The sequence below is a fragment of the Cygnus atratus genome, chromosome 11, assembly GCF_013377495.2.
Source record: "Cygnus atratus isolate AKBS03 ecotype Queensland, Australia chromosome 11, CAtr_DNAZoo_HiC_assembly, whole genome shotgun sequence".
Lineage (NCBI taxonomy): Eukaryota > Metazoa > Chordata > Aves > Anseriformes > Anatidae > Cygnus > Cygnus atratus.
The window spans coordinates 20672458-20690365 of record NC_066372.1 but is presented as its reverse complement, the minus strand read 5'-3'; the positions used below and the strand labels follow the sequence as shown (position 1 = coordinate 20690365).

At 41.7% G+C, this 17908-nt stretch overlaps 1 long non-coding RNA gene across 1 annotated transcript; it reads right to left on the bottom strand.

Moving 5' to 3' along the window:
• Positions 1–15932: 15932 nt before the first annotated feature.
• On the bottom strand, positions 15933–17901 carry LOC118259685 (uncharacterized). Its single transcript, XR_004782087.2, has 3 exons — positions 17766–17901; positions 16917–17053; positions 15933–16642 (listed from the first exon to the last, which is right to left on the bottom strand). It is a non-coding gene; the product is annotated as an uncharacterized LOC118259685 (long non-coding RNA).
• Between the last annotated feature and the right edge of the window lie 7 nt (positions 17902–17908).

Genomic DNA, 17908 nt, shown 5'->3' with positions numbered 1-17908 from the left:
TAGCAGGAACTGACAGAAAAAAAAAAAGCAGTCTGTGGATACTGGAAAAAGATATAATCTGGACTGAAACCTGGCTGTGCAGGCACGGTGACTGAGCGCTCCACTTCTCCCACTGTGGAGCTATTTCTGGGCCTGGAAAGAAATCCTCTAGAGGGAGTTGGAAAATTGTTTAAAGGATTTTCCTCTCCCTTTCAGTCTGATAGTATCAAAAGACCAAGGGACCACGAGCCATTCCACGAAGAAAAATAGTAATTAAAGAGCTTCACTTCATTAAATGAGGAATATTTAGAGCACAGTAGAAGCAAAAGACACAGCACCAAACACACAAAGGCGGGTGCTGTTGCAGCAAACTGCGGGCCAACGGGGAATCTGCCTCTGCGAGGAACTTCAAAGGCAGACATCTTCACCTGTCAAGAGATTCTTGGAAATAAAACCCAGGCAAGCCAGAAGAGCATTGGGGATGAAAGACGTGCAGTGCCACTGCCAGGGCGGCGCGGGGTCGGGTCGCCAGCTCAGGACCGTCAGCTGCGCCGCCGCAGGGCTGCGTGCATCAGCACTTCCACGGGCCCGGCTCAGCCACCAGATATACAAGTACAGTAAATATTTAATTAGATCGCAGTATGGCCAGCATAACACCACGGCTTGTTTATAGAAGTGTTCTAAATAATTTTGAACTGGAAAGGGAATTTAGGCCCCTTAAAAATTGTGGCCCTTGTAAATCACCGGGGAAACGTAGTCATGCTCGTTCCCCCCAAAAAGTTATGAACAATTTCACTATACTCAAAAGTTACTATCCACAGTTTGACTGGATACTTTTAACCTATTACAAAATTTATAGCTGATTTCAATAGCAGTGTAGCTATTTAACTTTATGTGAGCAGTCCCATGAAAAATCAATGGAAATGCACATATGTTAAAACAGGACTTCTGTTCCGGGCAAATGCTAGGTATTTAAAGAAAAAAGGAATCAGGATGAAAAGTTGATATTGCAGAACTAACCAAACGAAAACACTCACTCTGCACATTGCTTTAACTTTGTTTTTCTGATTACAGTACGCTTAAAACTCTCTTTGAATGGCCTGCCAAGCATGCTTCTTCCTTGAAATCTGTAGCCCCCTACTCCCCCAACCAAGAAAGTAAATAAGTCTCTTTACACCCACTTTTTCCCTAAAGTATCTCACACCAACTCCTCAGTTTTCATTCTTGAGGAAGGAAAGTAATATAATGATGCACCTTACAAAACACATCCCACCTTCCTAATACAGTATAACTAGCAAAAGTGAAGGTATGGCTACGCACAGATTTTATACTGAAACAACTGTTTGGAAAGAAATATCATTAATTGATAAAGCTTACCAGTGTCAGTGTAATTACATTTGTATAAACATTGACAGTTCATAAAGTCGGTTAACTGCTGAGTTACAAAAATACAGTCTTGGGGCTTTAACCAAACCAAAGTTAAAAGTGGAGGAGTGGAGTAAAGGTCCATACAGTGACAAAAAAAGAGGAGAAACAGCCAATACTACCTGGCAGACATGGCCTATAGAAAGACAAGACAAGCACAATAATTGCCTGAAAACACAGCACTCACAGCCACAAGCAGCTTACCAGAACGACAACTACCTGTGTCAAAGCATCACCAGGCTGTTTGGCTACAGCATGACCTGCAACAGCTTAACCATAAGGTACCTGCAGACCGCGGGCACTCCGCTCTCAACAGCAGCTGAAGGTTTCTTAATGCAAATGCCGAGACCTGCATCGAGTTTCAGGTTCAGATGTACCCTCAGAACTGCTGGGTGAAGCATCTTGCACGTGGTACCTTCAAGAATGAGATCTTAAATATCTAGAAGGCTTTGGACAATAAATATCTAGAAGGTTTGGGACAAAAACAGCCTAAGGAACAGGTATCAGACATGCACAGCTAAAGGAAAAATCAGGCTGCTCAGAGAAAACATTCCAAATTCATTTATTTCAGAAAAGATTTTTTTTTTAAATTAAGGCTGTGAATGTTCCTCATACACTTTTTCTTTTGTTTTCAGGGTATAACCAGTTACAGTTCGTTAAAAGGAGCAGTATTCTCCTGCTTGCTGAGATCTCGCATTGGACACCGAGGTTTACTTTCCTCTGGGGTACACGTAGGGAAAAATCAGAGAGATGGTAGCAAAATTTGATCTGCAAAAGGAAATTGCTTTACCACAGGTGTCTTAAAATTATCTGGTTTCTATTTATGTTCATTAACTCAAATACCTAGGGAGAAGTAATGTTGGCTGAGACTTAAATCCCTGCCCTCTCAAGCAAGAATTTCCAGAGCTGACAGCACCCCCGCCCAGTCTCCCAACAGAGTAAATGAACAAATAAATAAGAGTCATATTTCTGTAAACCTGGGCAATTTTCATCTTGTTTTTAAGGCATGGAGGAAAGGATTTGTAAGAGGTAATGTCACGAAGTTCTTCCTCCCATTCTGTTTTATGTCACAAGCAGAACAGCTGCTTTCTGAGAAATATCCATACAGATAAATAGATCACAAAGGAATGAGAGAACTGGCAGAAAAATAAATGCAGACCATCAACAACAACAGAAAAAAAGATTTTAGAAGGAATTGAAAAAAATCCAAAGTTTATTCCTTACCTGGTTTCCCACCCACAGGTCACTGTTTGCTCCCTCCCCCCTATCCCCCCCATCTCTGAGGTCTGAGTCTTAGCCAACTAAAAGCAATTAAATAGAGAATTAGCTTTGGACCCCTGTGTATATTAGAACATCTGAAGGGAAATTAGGCAAATAACCCCTTTTTATTCAGAAGCCTAGCTCCATTTTCCTATTAGGAGAGTACAGCTTCCAGTCCCACCAGTTTTCCCAGAACCTCCACCTCATTAAACCTGCCTGGCAGGATGCTGACTGACACCACCTTTCCCCAATGAAACCCAAGTTAAAAAACACTTGATCAGCAGCACATACACTGGCAGAAGGTTCCCGAGAGCATTGCACAGCCTGCTGAGGACTGATCGGTGCTTCCTCAGGTACTACATATGCCTGATCTAGACCTGTCCCCCCTTCTGGGACCAGAGGCCACCAGTCACACCCGCAGGACTCTTGATGCTCTCAGATTGCTCCATCGCTCTGTTCCTTCTCTCTGTTCCTTCTTTCTGCTCATACGCGAGGGCTATGGCTAGTGCTCCTGTCGTTCTCAGGTCTTTTGCATCTAGTACGTGCCAGAGATCACTATCAGAGGAATGGTAAACTTTGTACAAGGTGATACTGCTGCTAAATAACACTACCTCTGCATTTTCTAGCAGTAGCATTACAAAACAGTCAAGCTCGTTATTTCTGCTGAAGAACACTTTTGCGAATCATGGAGCACTGGGGTAAAGAGAAACTGCAGTGCGAAAGTCCTAGGAGCTAAATTATAACTTCTATATAATTATAAGAACCAAAACCACCTTTCTTTCATGCAAATTCCACAGTATATGAATTCTTCCTGGCCCAAGCTGGTGTACACTAAAAATTTTACCCTATTCTTAATTCCTTCAACTTCTTAAAATCACATATAGCTAGCCAAACTTATGCTGTGCTCTATGCACATAGTCCCCGGGCAAAATACAAAGTCAAGTCTGTTTTGGGGTGTGTATTTACTAAATTCATGGAAGATCAACAAAACTGGTTTCTAGAAATCCAGACGCAGAATTCCAGAGCAGTCCTTTTGTTGCTGTTTCAGGTTCGGAATGGGACGGCCTGGTTAATTCAAATCCTTCTGTGCCTCCTTTATTGCCTTCCCCCTCTTTGGTGGGGTTCATATATTCCTGGAGAATACAACATTATGATTATAAAGTGGATTTGTGATAGAAGCAGCCCTTCACAGAAATACATGTATATCTGTATGTATTTTCACAGAGTACCTCCCTTGGCTTAAGTTTATTTCCTACTTCCAGCTCGAAGTCCCACCCATGTTTCCTTTGCATTCAGAGATGCTGAGAAAGACGTTGAAAAAGACGTGGCTATTTACAGAAGGAAGGTAGAAAGATGGAACAAGCTGCAGATTAAGTCAAGGGGGAGATATTTTGCTGGTGTTTCTGAAAACCAGAAGTTGGTGAGTCACTGTCTTCATTTTAGAGAACAAAAAGCCACTTCTAACACACACCCTACATAGTAAATTGTATACCAGAATCCCTCTTTTCACCTCACAGAACAAAGTTGATTAACTTAGATCACAAAAACCAGGACTTCCCTTGCACTAACTTCTGATACTAGACCATACATTCGGTAACCTGCATGCAGAGATGTGTCTTTTGAAGCACAACCACATATCTGAGCGGGTTTGTTTTTTAAGTTCAGAAACGTTTTACCAAATACAAAACACTCGGGCCACTTGACTTCTCCTTTGTATAATCATTTATCCGGAACTGGTGTGTGAGCTAGGTGCAGGCACAGTGGAACAAGCAGAGCTCATCTGCATGCACAACAGCTCGATTTGCATGGTCACTGCCGATGAGGACACGCACTCGGAATGCAGCTCCACATACCTGCACATGCTAATTCAGGCTTTTTGTGTTTTGGGAACAGATCCTGTCCGGGTAACACCCACCCTTCTTATGAACACGCACTCACACTAGCTTTCTGATGCCTGTTGTAAGATATCCCACAACTGCAAACATAACTTTTTTTTTTTTGTATCAGTTTTCACACAAATTCAATCTCAAGTTTTGGTTGCCTGATTGACCTTAGAGAAAATAGATGGTGGCCACAGCATTTGCATGCACAGATACAGTATTTGAAAATACAACTCTACTCGTTTTGATCATACTGCTGTAATTTCTACATCTTTCAGCTACTAGAACTTAAAATGTTAATAAACCAGAAACATCCATTTCCTATGGATTTCCACTCATAAGGCTATCAGAGATAGGAAAGCAAATATTTAAAGAACAGTGACAGAAACTGAACATTTTTAAGATGACTGTAAAAACAGCACAAGTGGATGTAAGAAAATAAACAAGGTTATATCACTTTCGGTTTTCAGGAACGAAGCTATTCATGAGGTATGGAGGGAAGAAAGAAAAATGGATTTTATTCCTCCCCTCATGGGGCTTTTATGTATATACACACAACATATTGCAAGCTCTGGGAATTTTCAAAAAGAATAACACAGCACATAAGCAGTAATAACATTCAAAGCCTCTGAATATTTCCCTAGCTCATCTCCAACCACACATTCCAGCGCAAAGATCTGTGTTCTGAGCCTCATTCAGAAGACACACAGCATGCTGAGGCACTTTGTACAGCTATTATCTGAAAAGTCTGACCCCGCAACGAATGGCACTATAAAAGAAAGCTAGATTATCAAAACTTTCTTTCAGCATTGTATGCTCACCACTGTGCTTTGCATATCTGACTAAGCAGCCAATTTGCTGCTAGGTAAGCAAAGAATTTCTGATCCTGTTTGTACAACGCTGAACTCTAGCACACAAGAGGGTGAACTGTGAATACTCAGTGAAACTCACTTGATTAAATCACTTACTGGTTTTTGTAAGGGCATTTGTGTTAAGGGGAAGTGCTTCCATTTACCCAACTGTTAATTTAGCTTAAGCAGAAATGGGAATACACGACCTATGTGGAAAAAAAAAAACAAAACAAATATATAGTGCCTAGCCAGCTTGCTTCTTTTTGGAGGAAAGTCATCTTATGCTTAGCAGATGACAAATCTTTTTGGAATATTCAATATTTAATATCCACCACTTAGTCCTAGGCTTTGCTTTTGTCATATTTAAAATGAAAGGAAAATAGCGTGTCATTTTCCGAGGCCCAGAATAGTAGTATTGCACTCAACGTGGATAGTGATTAATAATAAGAAACCCCCTTTCTCTGTCCAGAACTTTTTCTATCCCCTCTGGCATTGTTTTCAGTCTGAGAATCCTTGGGAGATTTTGCATGGCCCAGCGTTGGCATAGGCTGCTCCTCATCCATCACAGCACTCTGGGATCTTGCGGACAGATTTCAGCCACTTGGCCTGAAGAGTCACTCTTCAAAGCATCATCTGAAACACTTACACTTCTTTATGTTGCCTCTAAAGTTCAGATTCAGCAGTGAAATGGGATACCTCACATTGTAAGCGACACCCAGGATGAAACAGTTAAGAAAAGTGAGTAAAAAATCTAATTATTCTTGTTAGAAAGGAACAAGTCAAGAGAACAACAACTAAGATTATCTTTGTAATGGATCTCATCAAGTACACAGGTACTTCACTTGTTCACATTCACAAAAGCAAAGGCTGAAAAGGGATAAAATTCCTCCCTTTACATACCGAGGGGATAAACGTCAGACGTAATGCTATTTGATGTAACAGATACTGTTACTGCAAGGGTAAATCCAAAGCACCACGAAAAAAAAAATACATGCCTGATACCCACCAGGGACTTCCGAACAGCCTCAGCATCTTTTCCAGTTGCGTTTCCAGTTCGAAGTCATACAGCTTCCTCATGCCGATCACACGTCCCTCTAGTAATAGTTTTGCATTAACATATTGACCATCCAGACCTGGATCCTTGTTGAGGAAAAACCTGCAGCTACTTACTATTACTGCCACTTCAACCACAAACATCGTGCAGAAACTCCACAGGAAAAAAAAATCTAATGGTTAGAGTGAAATTACAAGGTGAGCGTGAGTCAACAGCGGTTATTTATTCAGTTTGACAGCAGCGCTGCACTTTATGGTGATCAAAGACGAATATAACCCAGGTCTCACTCGGAGTACAGCACCCAGCTTTGGAATGCTGAGCCCTACGAAGGTCTGCCTAACAGAGGCTACAGAAAACTGGAAACAAGTACGAGGAAGACTGGAGAAACGGAGGTAGTTGCCCTAACAAAAAGACCATGAAGCTTGTAAGTACTTTAAACGAAATGCCAACAACAACAAAAGGAAATACCTTTTTTCCTTTCATGGCCCACATGAAAAATAATGGGCTTACACTGCAGCAAGGAAGATTCAGGTCAGACATCATGACTAGCAAGGATGGCAAGGTAATGGAGCAAATTATTGGGGAGCAGCCATTTCAATACCACGTACCTCCAAAGCAGCCCACATAAACATCTGTTAGGAGGAAGAACATTAAGTGTGGCTGTCCCTGCCCTGAATGGAATTACGAACTAGATCACCTTCCATACTTGTGAGTCAATTATTATGTCTGATTATTTCATATTCCATCATTATTTGTTTTACTATCATGTCTATAAAGTCTAGCCACTGACTCACGTCAAGTCCTGGGACAGGATAAACATGCAAGAGAAATTCCATAACGGGCACAAAAATGTGACATGAGAGTCAACAGCAGAACAGGCAGGTAGGGAGACCCAAAGATAAATCAAGACAGCACTGATGGTCCCAACGACACGTCAACAAATAACTGAGGACCTTTGCAATTCGTTATTGTAGAGAAAAGTTATGGGTTGTTTAGGCGATACTCCTTGTATGAAAGTAACGATCTAAAAGCAACAGGCAGACAACGGAGGCTGACACACTGTGTCAAGCAGTCTGGGATCTGATGCAAGGAAAAATACTTCCTTTTTGAAGCAATAGAGCAGAGCACAAGAAAGGGATGCAATATCAAACCACCACCCTGCGCAACACCCTCTGCAACGCCACTCGGTAAGGATGCAACACACGATGAAATCTGTCAAGGTAGAGAAAACACTATTGGAAGGAGTGATTAAATAGCTGGTGAAATATTGCAGAAGTTTTACATGTGCAGATGGCCAAGGACCTCATCTCTAAAATCTCACATAGGAAGAAATATGGAAGTTGAGACAACACTATTGAGGATTAGAGAGAATCTTATTTCAAAGACGATGCCTGATTTGAATTTGCATGATAAGCAAATAAGGCTGTTTCATCTGCTGTGCCTGAGACAGTGATGAAGGAGGACTGGCAGAGGAAGATGAGAATCTCCACTTTAATTACGTGATGCATAAGCTGATGCTTCATTTACACAGACAATTTCAGAAAAACAACATGAGATTTTAACTTCTGACAGAAAACAGAACTAGGTAACACCAGAACTGCTGGTACGACCACTAGTTTCATGCTCATGCAAAAAACAGGAATCAAGATGACTTACTCTGGTCTTTAATCGCCTACAAAGACCCAAAGAGGGACAAATATGACATGGTAAAGAAACATCTAGGAAGGTGAGAAAAAAAACACCACTGGTGGCCACCAGTCACAAATACCACAGGAAAACAGAGGTTTAAGAATGTGGTTGTTTGTGGGAGAAGCAAGATGAGTAAAGAAACCTCTGCTTCGAGTAGTGGAGAATCTTGGTCAAGGAATAAACATGTTTGCGCTGCCTTTGTACCCCACCGTATGTTGTAGACTGACAAGTGTAGATGCAGGAAAACAGCCATCATAACATTCTAGGCTCCGAGATAAAGTTAAAAAATTAACTTGTAATGTAACATCACTTCAGTTGAGCTGTGAATCACAACCTCAAATGATTCATCAGAAATATCATCTGCAAATGGCTATTACAAGATCATCTGTCTCAAGACAGAACGGACGACCGAGCCACTTTCCAAATTTAGCAGTGTTACATGTTAAACCCCAGCATTCAGCGGGTTTGCCCACACGAAACAAACACACTTCTTTTGTTTTCCAGTGGACCTCCAATTTCACGAAAGGCTAAGGCACCACATAAACCTCAAGTAGCAAAATGTGGTGTGTGCCAGTAAACTTGAAAATGCATTAGTCCTTCTGGAGGGCTGGGGACAAGACAATCATATCAGCATTTATATATTCCTACACAATTAAAGCAAAATCTTTTGTTCAGATCACAGAACTCAGCTGTGTCAATTGAATTGCTCTGATTGAACTAATTGAATTTCAATTGCTCAAGTCTGGTTTTGAACAGTTCTGTATGACATTCAAAAGACTGAAGACTTCATTTATAAATGGAAGTGTGTGTGGGGAGGGACAACAAATGATTTGGCTGTTACCCAGAAAGTAACAAATGTGTAATATGTTTCACTGGAAAAGCATACTAAGCCTTATCTTCCTGCGGAGGCCTCCACTTACCACAGCGGTGGATGGAGCACCCCATTAGCATCCTCTTCCCATGAGGACGGAGGTAGGGACCCTCACCCCATCCTCTACTGAAGAGAAGCTGAGCATCACTTATCCAAGTCCCACTTCACCCCTGTAGCTCCCATTGTTTCAGCAGACATGAAACACAGCTGAATTACAGCCTTAGAGGACACAAAGTACACAGAGTACTTGTAAAACTCCTGCTTTCGCTGCCCAGAAGCTTCATGCCCACCTAGGAGGGAAAACACCACAATGTGACCACCAGAGGATTAGGACTCTCAAATACTTCCAGAAAAAAAAAATCTATTTAAGTTTTAATTAAATGCTAGTCTAGATCTCATTGCTGATGTCTACCAGCAGCTTCTGTACAAACTTGCTGATTGTTCTTTATCCTCACTGCAGAAGTGGAGCTGGAAGTGGCTTACGAGCCAAAACCAAAGTGTCGTGAAGTCTATGGCAGCAATTCCACCAACAAGATGAGCCAGGCCACCACATCCACACTGTATTCAGCCTCCTCTTCTGCACCAATTCATTCCACTTACTCCAGTGGATCACTTCCACCTTAAAGGCATTGATGGTGTAGCTACACAAGAATCTTCCTTCATAGGTTTCTAAAGGGGCCCTTCTACTTCATCTTTAGAATTAGCTTGGTTTTGATAACTTCCAGGCTACAGAATTTGCTTCCTCCCCTTTTACTCTGTCTCTGAACAAAGAAAACACCCACATATTCTAGCACAAGTCTTCGATTTGTTAAATTAACTTTTCATTTTCTTCATGCAAGTCTTATAAAAATAGATGCAGCTACTTTTAACTGGGCATAGACCTGGCAGGAGACACAGCATACAAAGACCAGCCTGCGTGTCCAAGAAGCACCGAGTACTTTTGGCTGTATAGGAACTTTACAGTCAATTCGGATCTGCAAGTTCTGATGTATTTAGGTTTACCACATGATGAGCACGTCACTTACTTCACCTCAATTTACCCATCTACAAGAAAGATTCAAGTCTTCCTCCTAGTTTGTACATTTCATGGGTATTATTTGCAGTTATCAGTCCACTGGTCAGATTTCTCTCTCCCTCAGTGACGTTTTGAGCCATTAGAAGAATTGCAAAATCCTCTTTCAGAGGGCTTTTTATACATCTATATGGTAAAACATATAGACATATAAAACAAGTTTCATATCCTGTCACCACCTGTGATTGACCTGGGAGTTGAACGGTTGAATTATTTATTTAATTGGGCAAAAAAGTGGGCATGCAACATTATATATCTTGACTTTTGTTTTTTTTCCCCTAATGTAAAAGAAGCAGAACAACTTACTATTAAAGTCAGTAGGATGTTCTACCTTTCGGCCAGCGCTGAGGTGGTCAGGCAGTTGGACTTGAGCATCTTTGTAGGTCCCTTCCAACTGAATTACTCTAGTCTACTTGTTATCTGCCTTTGGGGACTACAAAGGCCTAATCGGGGAGGAAAACAAAATCAGCTCTGGGACGAGCTAATCTCCTTTTACACCATCAGAAATCGTACTTCATAGGCTTTGAAAGGGGATTTTAATTAAATAAAAAGTCTGTTTTAGCCTTGCTTTCCATACTGGAAAAAGACTCAAAGAACGCATGGGAAAGTCTAAACTACCATTTTCAGGCTTGGTGTTTTCAACGTTAGAAATAAAAAACAACCACAACCTTCAGACAAAATGAGAATCTGAATTTTTAATGGCATTTTCACAACCGCCATGTGACTCTCCATAAACCGACAGCAACCTATGACAAAGAACATATGCAATACAACTTCCATAAAAAGGTCACTTTATTAGGGCTGAACCCCAGGGCATACATACGCGTGCTGGATGTATAAGCTACAGAACTACACCACTTACCATCACTCTGCTTGCAGACAGGAGGTGCTTAGGTACAAGGGTCTCCTCTTGCTGTACAGAGCTCTGCCCTGCAGCGTTACTGTAGGACTCCCCTTGTGCCTGGATTTAAGTCCGTAGAACTGGTACCATCAGTCAACAAGGACAACAGTGAGGAATCTTTCCAGAACATTTTCATGAATTAAGAAACAAGCGTGTGATAATTTTGTGTAATAATTTTGTGTACAGGAACTTGTGATTCCCTTTTCACCTCTTTCTTGAATCAAGCCACAAATACCTTTGCTCAAGAATGCCAAACAAGCTGAACGAGGCAAGTTTTTAAGAAACAGAAGGTGGAAATGACAAAAATGGAATGATAGGCAAATTAAAGGCAGGAAAAAAAACAAGATCTAGAAATTCTTTGACAAGGATAATGAAGACTGAATGAAATCATGAAGTTTACCTGTGTTATAGTTGATGCTCAGAACAGCTACGTGCTCTAAGAACAGCTTAGGAAGCTAAGTGTTCTCTTAAACAGGACAATGATTATTTATACTGCACAGGTGAAATTTTATGATCTGCTAACGCAACATTGGGGCCGGGCAGCTAAACAGACTGCCCTGACTACAAAAAATCAGCATCCCAGAATTCTAGACCCACCTTTGACGCTAGACTGATCCATGACCTTTAGCAATCCACTTCAACATTTTAAAATGGAAATCGCACTTAAAGAAATTCTTTGAGTGCTGGAGAAGTGAGTTTTGACAACTTGTGTTAGCGAGAGAAAATGTTCTGTGGTTAATATAACAGAATTCCCTCACTCTCCAGTAACATCTTTTTCCTCACTTGATCTAGAAATTTAAATGAAAAGGAAGCCTGGGTCTAGCAGAACATTCCTTCCCGTTCTTCTCTCCAAATTTTTCAAGAGCTCTTCACCCCAAATTCTATTTTGGATTAAGTCTGAAATATTTCATTCAGCTAAATTGGAAGCAAATATTGAACTACAGGTCAGACCTTTCAAATATTAAATAATAACTAAAAGGAAGTGCTATCACAGAGAAAAGTTGAAAAGCCCTACCTAATACAATATCAAAAGAAATGAATTAATTACTGAAGTAAAACCTTATGTATTGAAAACATTGAAATTAAAAGTGTTTAAGTGTTTTGTTTTTTCTTGCCTGAATTTGCCAGGTATTACCCATTATCAGATTCATTCAACCCCTCTGAATCTCTACCCTTTCACTATTCTTTACAGAAAAGGAAAGAAAATCTCACTACCTCCAGTTCCAAAAGACTTCCCCAGCCTAAGCACTTTAGGAAATCCTGTGAAGGTTTTACGCCAATTTGAAACCCAGCAGAAATAGCTCCATCTGTGTGCGGCGATCTGAAGTTGGCAAGTGGAACAAGGCATTACGCCGCTGCTCCCATCTTTATCATTTACACTACGACCAATAGAGCACTGGGCATGACAGGTTTTGTTTTTTTTTAGTACTGGCAGAAGTTACTACGGCAGCTGCACTGGTAATTACGCTAGTCACTGTGTCCCATGAATCACATTCCTCTTGAAGTCCCCTGCCCAAGAACTGTCCTCACTTTCATCTTCACTACTTAAACTGTCAGACTTGAAAGCCCTCACATCCACTGCAGCAAATTTCATACAATACGCTCTTTCTACAGTAGGTGTTTCTAATTTTGAGTGCAAGAAAAAAAATAAGACACTGTTCTTCTGAGGTACTTCTGCTAAATCAAAACCTAATCATTCAGCAAAGTATAAAAACTGCAAGTACATTTCCTTTTTTCCTCCCCATGAATAGAGTAGAACTGGTCAAATGCTCCTGAACTTATCTATGGTAAGTCCTAGTGGATCAAGACTCCTTTACCTTCAACTGCATTCACACTCTTGGTGTGCAGGCCTTATAAACACCTGACATGACGTTCTTGTTGCTCTAAATAACTCGAACTGCTTTTTTAAAAAAGCTGAACAAAAACTTTCCTCTTATCCCAACACACACAGATACAGGCTTTGACAAGAATCTCTGAATTTTGTATTTTCAGAGTTCTCCAAATGTCTCGTCATCTTCAGGAACTGCTAAATCACTCCTGCAAGCTCTCTTCAATGAGCTTTGTTTTATACTGTTTCATTTGGACATCATCATTCACCTAGTTTTCCACTAGTTCCAAAATACGTTAACACATTTTTAGCTTTGAATTTTGATAATCACGTTCTCGAATTTTTTGTACCAAAAAGTGACACTTTTCTTTCCGACCTGATTTTGTGTTTTATTCTACCATATCACAGCCGAGTTCACCAACTTTTGCAAAGGAGTTTTATTGGGATGGTGCGAGAATCTCTCGAGTTCTTTTCTTGCTTCTCTGCTGACCAACACACAGATTTACGACAGCTTAAAAATATAATGATTTTATTTTTAACCCCTCACATCACAACTAACAAATTATTACACTTTGATTCTCCACAAATGACCCAGGGAAGCTGCACGGCCTACTCATTCGACTACAAAGCTATGCTACATCTTCATATTATACACATCTTTCCCTCCCAAATTATCCTGAAAGTCTAGTATTTTTAGCTTATAAATGTCTAACTCATGAGATTTTACAAGACTTTTGAAGTTGGTTATGGACAGGACAGCCTGGAAAAGGAAGACCAACACCAATTGGAATGGCTGAACATTTATGTACAAAACAAGTAATAAGTATACAAAAATTGGAACCATTGCTCTTCGCAAACTGAACAACATTTGTTAAGCTCTGTACAGGAATCTTTCTTGCAGTAATACGAAGTATCAAAGACATAAAGCTCATATTTGTAATGATGTCAGCCTACCTGCAGAATAAAATGCTTAATGCTTCAGAAAAGAAATGCAGAGAAATACACCAGTTTACACGAGGAATAAATAGCTTGATCACCTGTCGAACACTGAAGGATAAACTTAAGAGTATTCATTAAGCGTTCTTTCCACAAAAAGAGAAAATATGCGATGTACTTGCTGCTAAATGCACCTGTGAAACTCATCTAAACCCTCCCCTATTAGCACAAGCCCAACAACTGGCTTTGACAATAAATAAAAAACATATTTGGCAGCCAGAAACTGGAGAAAAAATGGTTGCAGAAAGACCTGCAGAAAACTGTTCTAAAAAATGGTGTACAAGTTACAGAAGGTTTATGGGTATATATTGATCTGCCTATGACTGTAAATCAGCAAAAGTGCGTGAAACTTGATTTCTTTCCTCGTCCTGCTAAACATTATGAATTTCTAGGCTCCACTGGTATGCCTGATATTGTGCAAACAAAATGAGAGGGAACAGTCTACGCTCAGCTGGGGGGGGGGGGGGGGGCGGGGAACAAAGCCAGTTTTGAGATGCAACAAGTACTCATCTCTTCTCAATCTGGTAACTTAAAACAACTACTTCCCATTAAATACTTGGCTTTAAATTACCTTTCTTCAGTTCTTATCTCTTACTTGAAAGATTGCTAGAAAACAGAATATTGTGACAAAAAAACGTAACATTTGCAAACAATTAGCACAGAAATCAATGGGAATCACTCATATGCCAGAGGAGTTATACAACAGTCCCAGCAGTCAGCACTGAAAGATATATTGTTTTGAACTTGCCTAACTCAAAAGACTGATTACATTAAGAAAAAAGAGAGCAAATAATATTAGACAAAAACCCTTCTGGTTTAGACTTGAGCGCTCTGCTTGCACGTTGCTAACCGCTGTTAGGAGAAATTTAAACAACCAAGAGACAAAAGGCTCAACACCAACATCCAAGCCTCTTACAATGGCAGCAAGCTTTGGTGCTTTTTTAGCCAACAACTTGAGGTCTTCATTTATTTTCCTACCTATAGCACTCCCATATTGATTTAAAGAGTCTCAAAGCATAAATTTATGTTGTCAGAACACACGTATCGTTTCCCTATGCTCACTTTTGTCCCTTTACCCCAGAACTCCGGATACCGGTGATCACTATTGCTCTCAATTCCCCTTAGTGACCCATTTTCCAGCTACACTGGAGGGGTTGGGGGTGGAGAAGTAAGGGCAGGAAGAGGGAGAATTTAAGAACAGAATTTTCTCTTTCACGTTGCTGTATCTACGTACAAAAAAAGGACTGAAGATGTTACACAAAGCATGAAGGAATGTATTGTGTAGATGCAACAGGAACAAACAAGATACCAGCAGATATACAAAGGAGTATTATAAGAGGCAAAAGAACAATCAGCAGCTCATTTTAGCAAATGCTCAACTACCCAACGATATTACAGACATGGGAAATCCTTCTGGGTTCTGCGTAATGCATACACTTAATGTACAGTAGCCCTTCATACAAAACTTTTGTTAAAATAGGATGGATATAACGGTATTTCATGCTTTAAAAAAAAGGGGGAGGGGGAAACCATCCACAGCAAACAGAAAATCTGGATGAAATCGCCTAACTGGACAAATCTAGTTACACTAAAGAGTTTTTAATGCTAGATCAGAAAATACCTAGAAGATAATCATACAGAAGTTCACGAAGACTTAACTCAGGCTCAGCAACAACTGAACAGCTTCTCCTAGAGCAAACATCTTTAGCATTTTAGATTTTGGCCCAGGATTCTGACACGTGATCAGCTTTTACATGTAAACCTGTATTTAGAATTTGCTGGTCATGTAATTAACAACACATTACTTTGAGCCATGAAGGAGTTGGAAAAACATGTGAACCACAGACAAATATTATCAAATATTAACTGTAACGATTATGGTGATTGGTCAAAATACTAACTTTTTTGTACCCAAACTTTAAAAGCCAGAAGATACAGATAAGAACAGAGAATATTTTCATCTTCCAACAGGAGACTGACCAGGGATCCTCAAGACTAGTTTCCCACCATCGTAAACAGAGCTCAGATCACTTTTGCTGCTCAGCTCTGACAAGGACTCTGACAAGACAGGATTTCACACATTTTGTCAGTAGGCAGTATTTCTAATCAACGGCATCTAGAACAGATAGAGTTGATTGCTTTATTCATAGAAACAGACAATAAGAATTCCCCAAGTAAGACTTAGCATTGCTTCATCAAGATGTAACACATTCTTCCTCTATTACAGAGAGAACAAAACTGAATCCTTATGGCACAATCATAACAATTTTGAAGCAGATTTACTTTTTCCTCATATCCCAGAAGCAAAAACCCCAAATTGACCGGGCATTAAAACTGTTTGTTTTTAAGAAAATAAGATCTATGCTCTGCAAAGATATTAGTTACAACACATGTACCACTGTAAGAGAACACTTTGATATTTGACCTTTGGAATATTTCCCATGCATTTTTAGTTCTTCCAGCAGTTTTCAAGACTTTTAAAACCTATGCAATACAAGCAAGGTATGCATGCACGGGGCAGAGGGGAAAAAACAACAGCTGTAAACATCTCTTTGGTTTTGAACTTTGAATAAGTCTCCCCTGATACATTGGAGGGGGGCAGTTTATAAAGAAAACATTTTTACTTGTGAGGAAGTAAAAGGAAAAAAAAAAGAATCATCTCTTGACTCTCAAACTCATTTTCCCCCCCCCATGATAAAGATTTAGTTAATACTTATAGGCACTGTTTCCATGATGAAAGTTCTTTTCCAAAGATCTTCACCTGTGCCTTTAAACCAAGCTCCAGATCAGACCTTCCTTTGTGAAGCCTCAGCCCAGGGGCCACCTTTGTTCCCACCTGTAAAGAATTTAAAACAGAGCTAAAATACAATTCACTCTGATGCAGAGGTCCTAAAGCTTTGTAAAGTTTACATCCTAAAACCACTGCAGTACCTTTTAGTATGTTGAAGACAGCACCACAGAACAATAAATAAAACGACGACTTTTCCATGCCACAGACAAAGCAGAAATCCAATGGCTCTAACAGCTAAACCATAAAGAGGCTCTAAACTGCCACACAAAAATATTAACCTGCTGCAAAACACTAGTGAACAAGAAGTTATATTTCTTACCTGAAGCTGGATCCATCTTGGCCTTTCTGCCAGCTCACACTCCCGCAGAATTTGCGCTTAGCTGTCCAGTGCATCCATTCCAGCTCCTCCACAGACGACGTAGGTAGTTATGTATATATGAGTTTCCATCCTACACCCTGGAATATTTTGATACGACAATCTTGTCATCTTTTGTTGATAACAAGTATCAAGCGTTTCAAAGAATCGTGAAGGGTTTTTGCAGCCCTCTGTCATTCCCAACCACCTGGCAAGCCCACCGAAACATCAGTGACCGCACGCAGGGCCCGGCGGGGGCACGAGGCGATTTCACCTCTCTCTGCCAGCAGCCCCTGTGCCTGAGGAAGCCGGCCTCACCTCCACGGCAGCAAGCAAGCCTGGGGCTTCGGCAGCGCCAGGAGCCAGCGGATCCAAGGCCGGGGGCGGGCAGCGAGCCCTGCCGGGGCGGGCCTGGCACCTCGCTGCGAGCCCGCCCGGCCGCGGGGCCGCCACCGCCGCCCGCATAACGGGGGCCTGGCGGCGAGGCCGCAGGTGCCGCCGTCACCCAGGGCGGCTGCGAACACCGCCGGGGCCCCTTCCCTGGTCCCCTCAGCGCCTCCTCAGGCTCCCCGCAGCCCCCTCAGCACCCCCACATCCCCCTCAGGGCTCCCTCAGCCCCTATAGCCCCCTCAGAACCCCCCCCCAGGCCCCCTCTAATCCCCCTCAGACCCCCCCCCCCCCCGCTCCTCACCCGACCACCGGCACCCTCCAACCCCCCCCCTCACACCCCAGCCCCCTTCTCCTCCTCTCCCTCCCCTCATGGCGACCGCTGAGGAGAACAGCGCCCCCCCCCCCCACCGCCCCGCTCCGCACCTTTCCCTCCCTCCTGGCTGCGCGCCCCTGCCCGGGCGGCTCCGGCTCCGGCTCCAGCTCCGGCTCCGCTCCGCTCCGATCCCCGCCCCACAGCGCGGCGCCTCCCTCCGGAGCCGGCAGGCGGGGAGCGGAGGGGGCCGAGG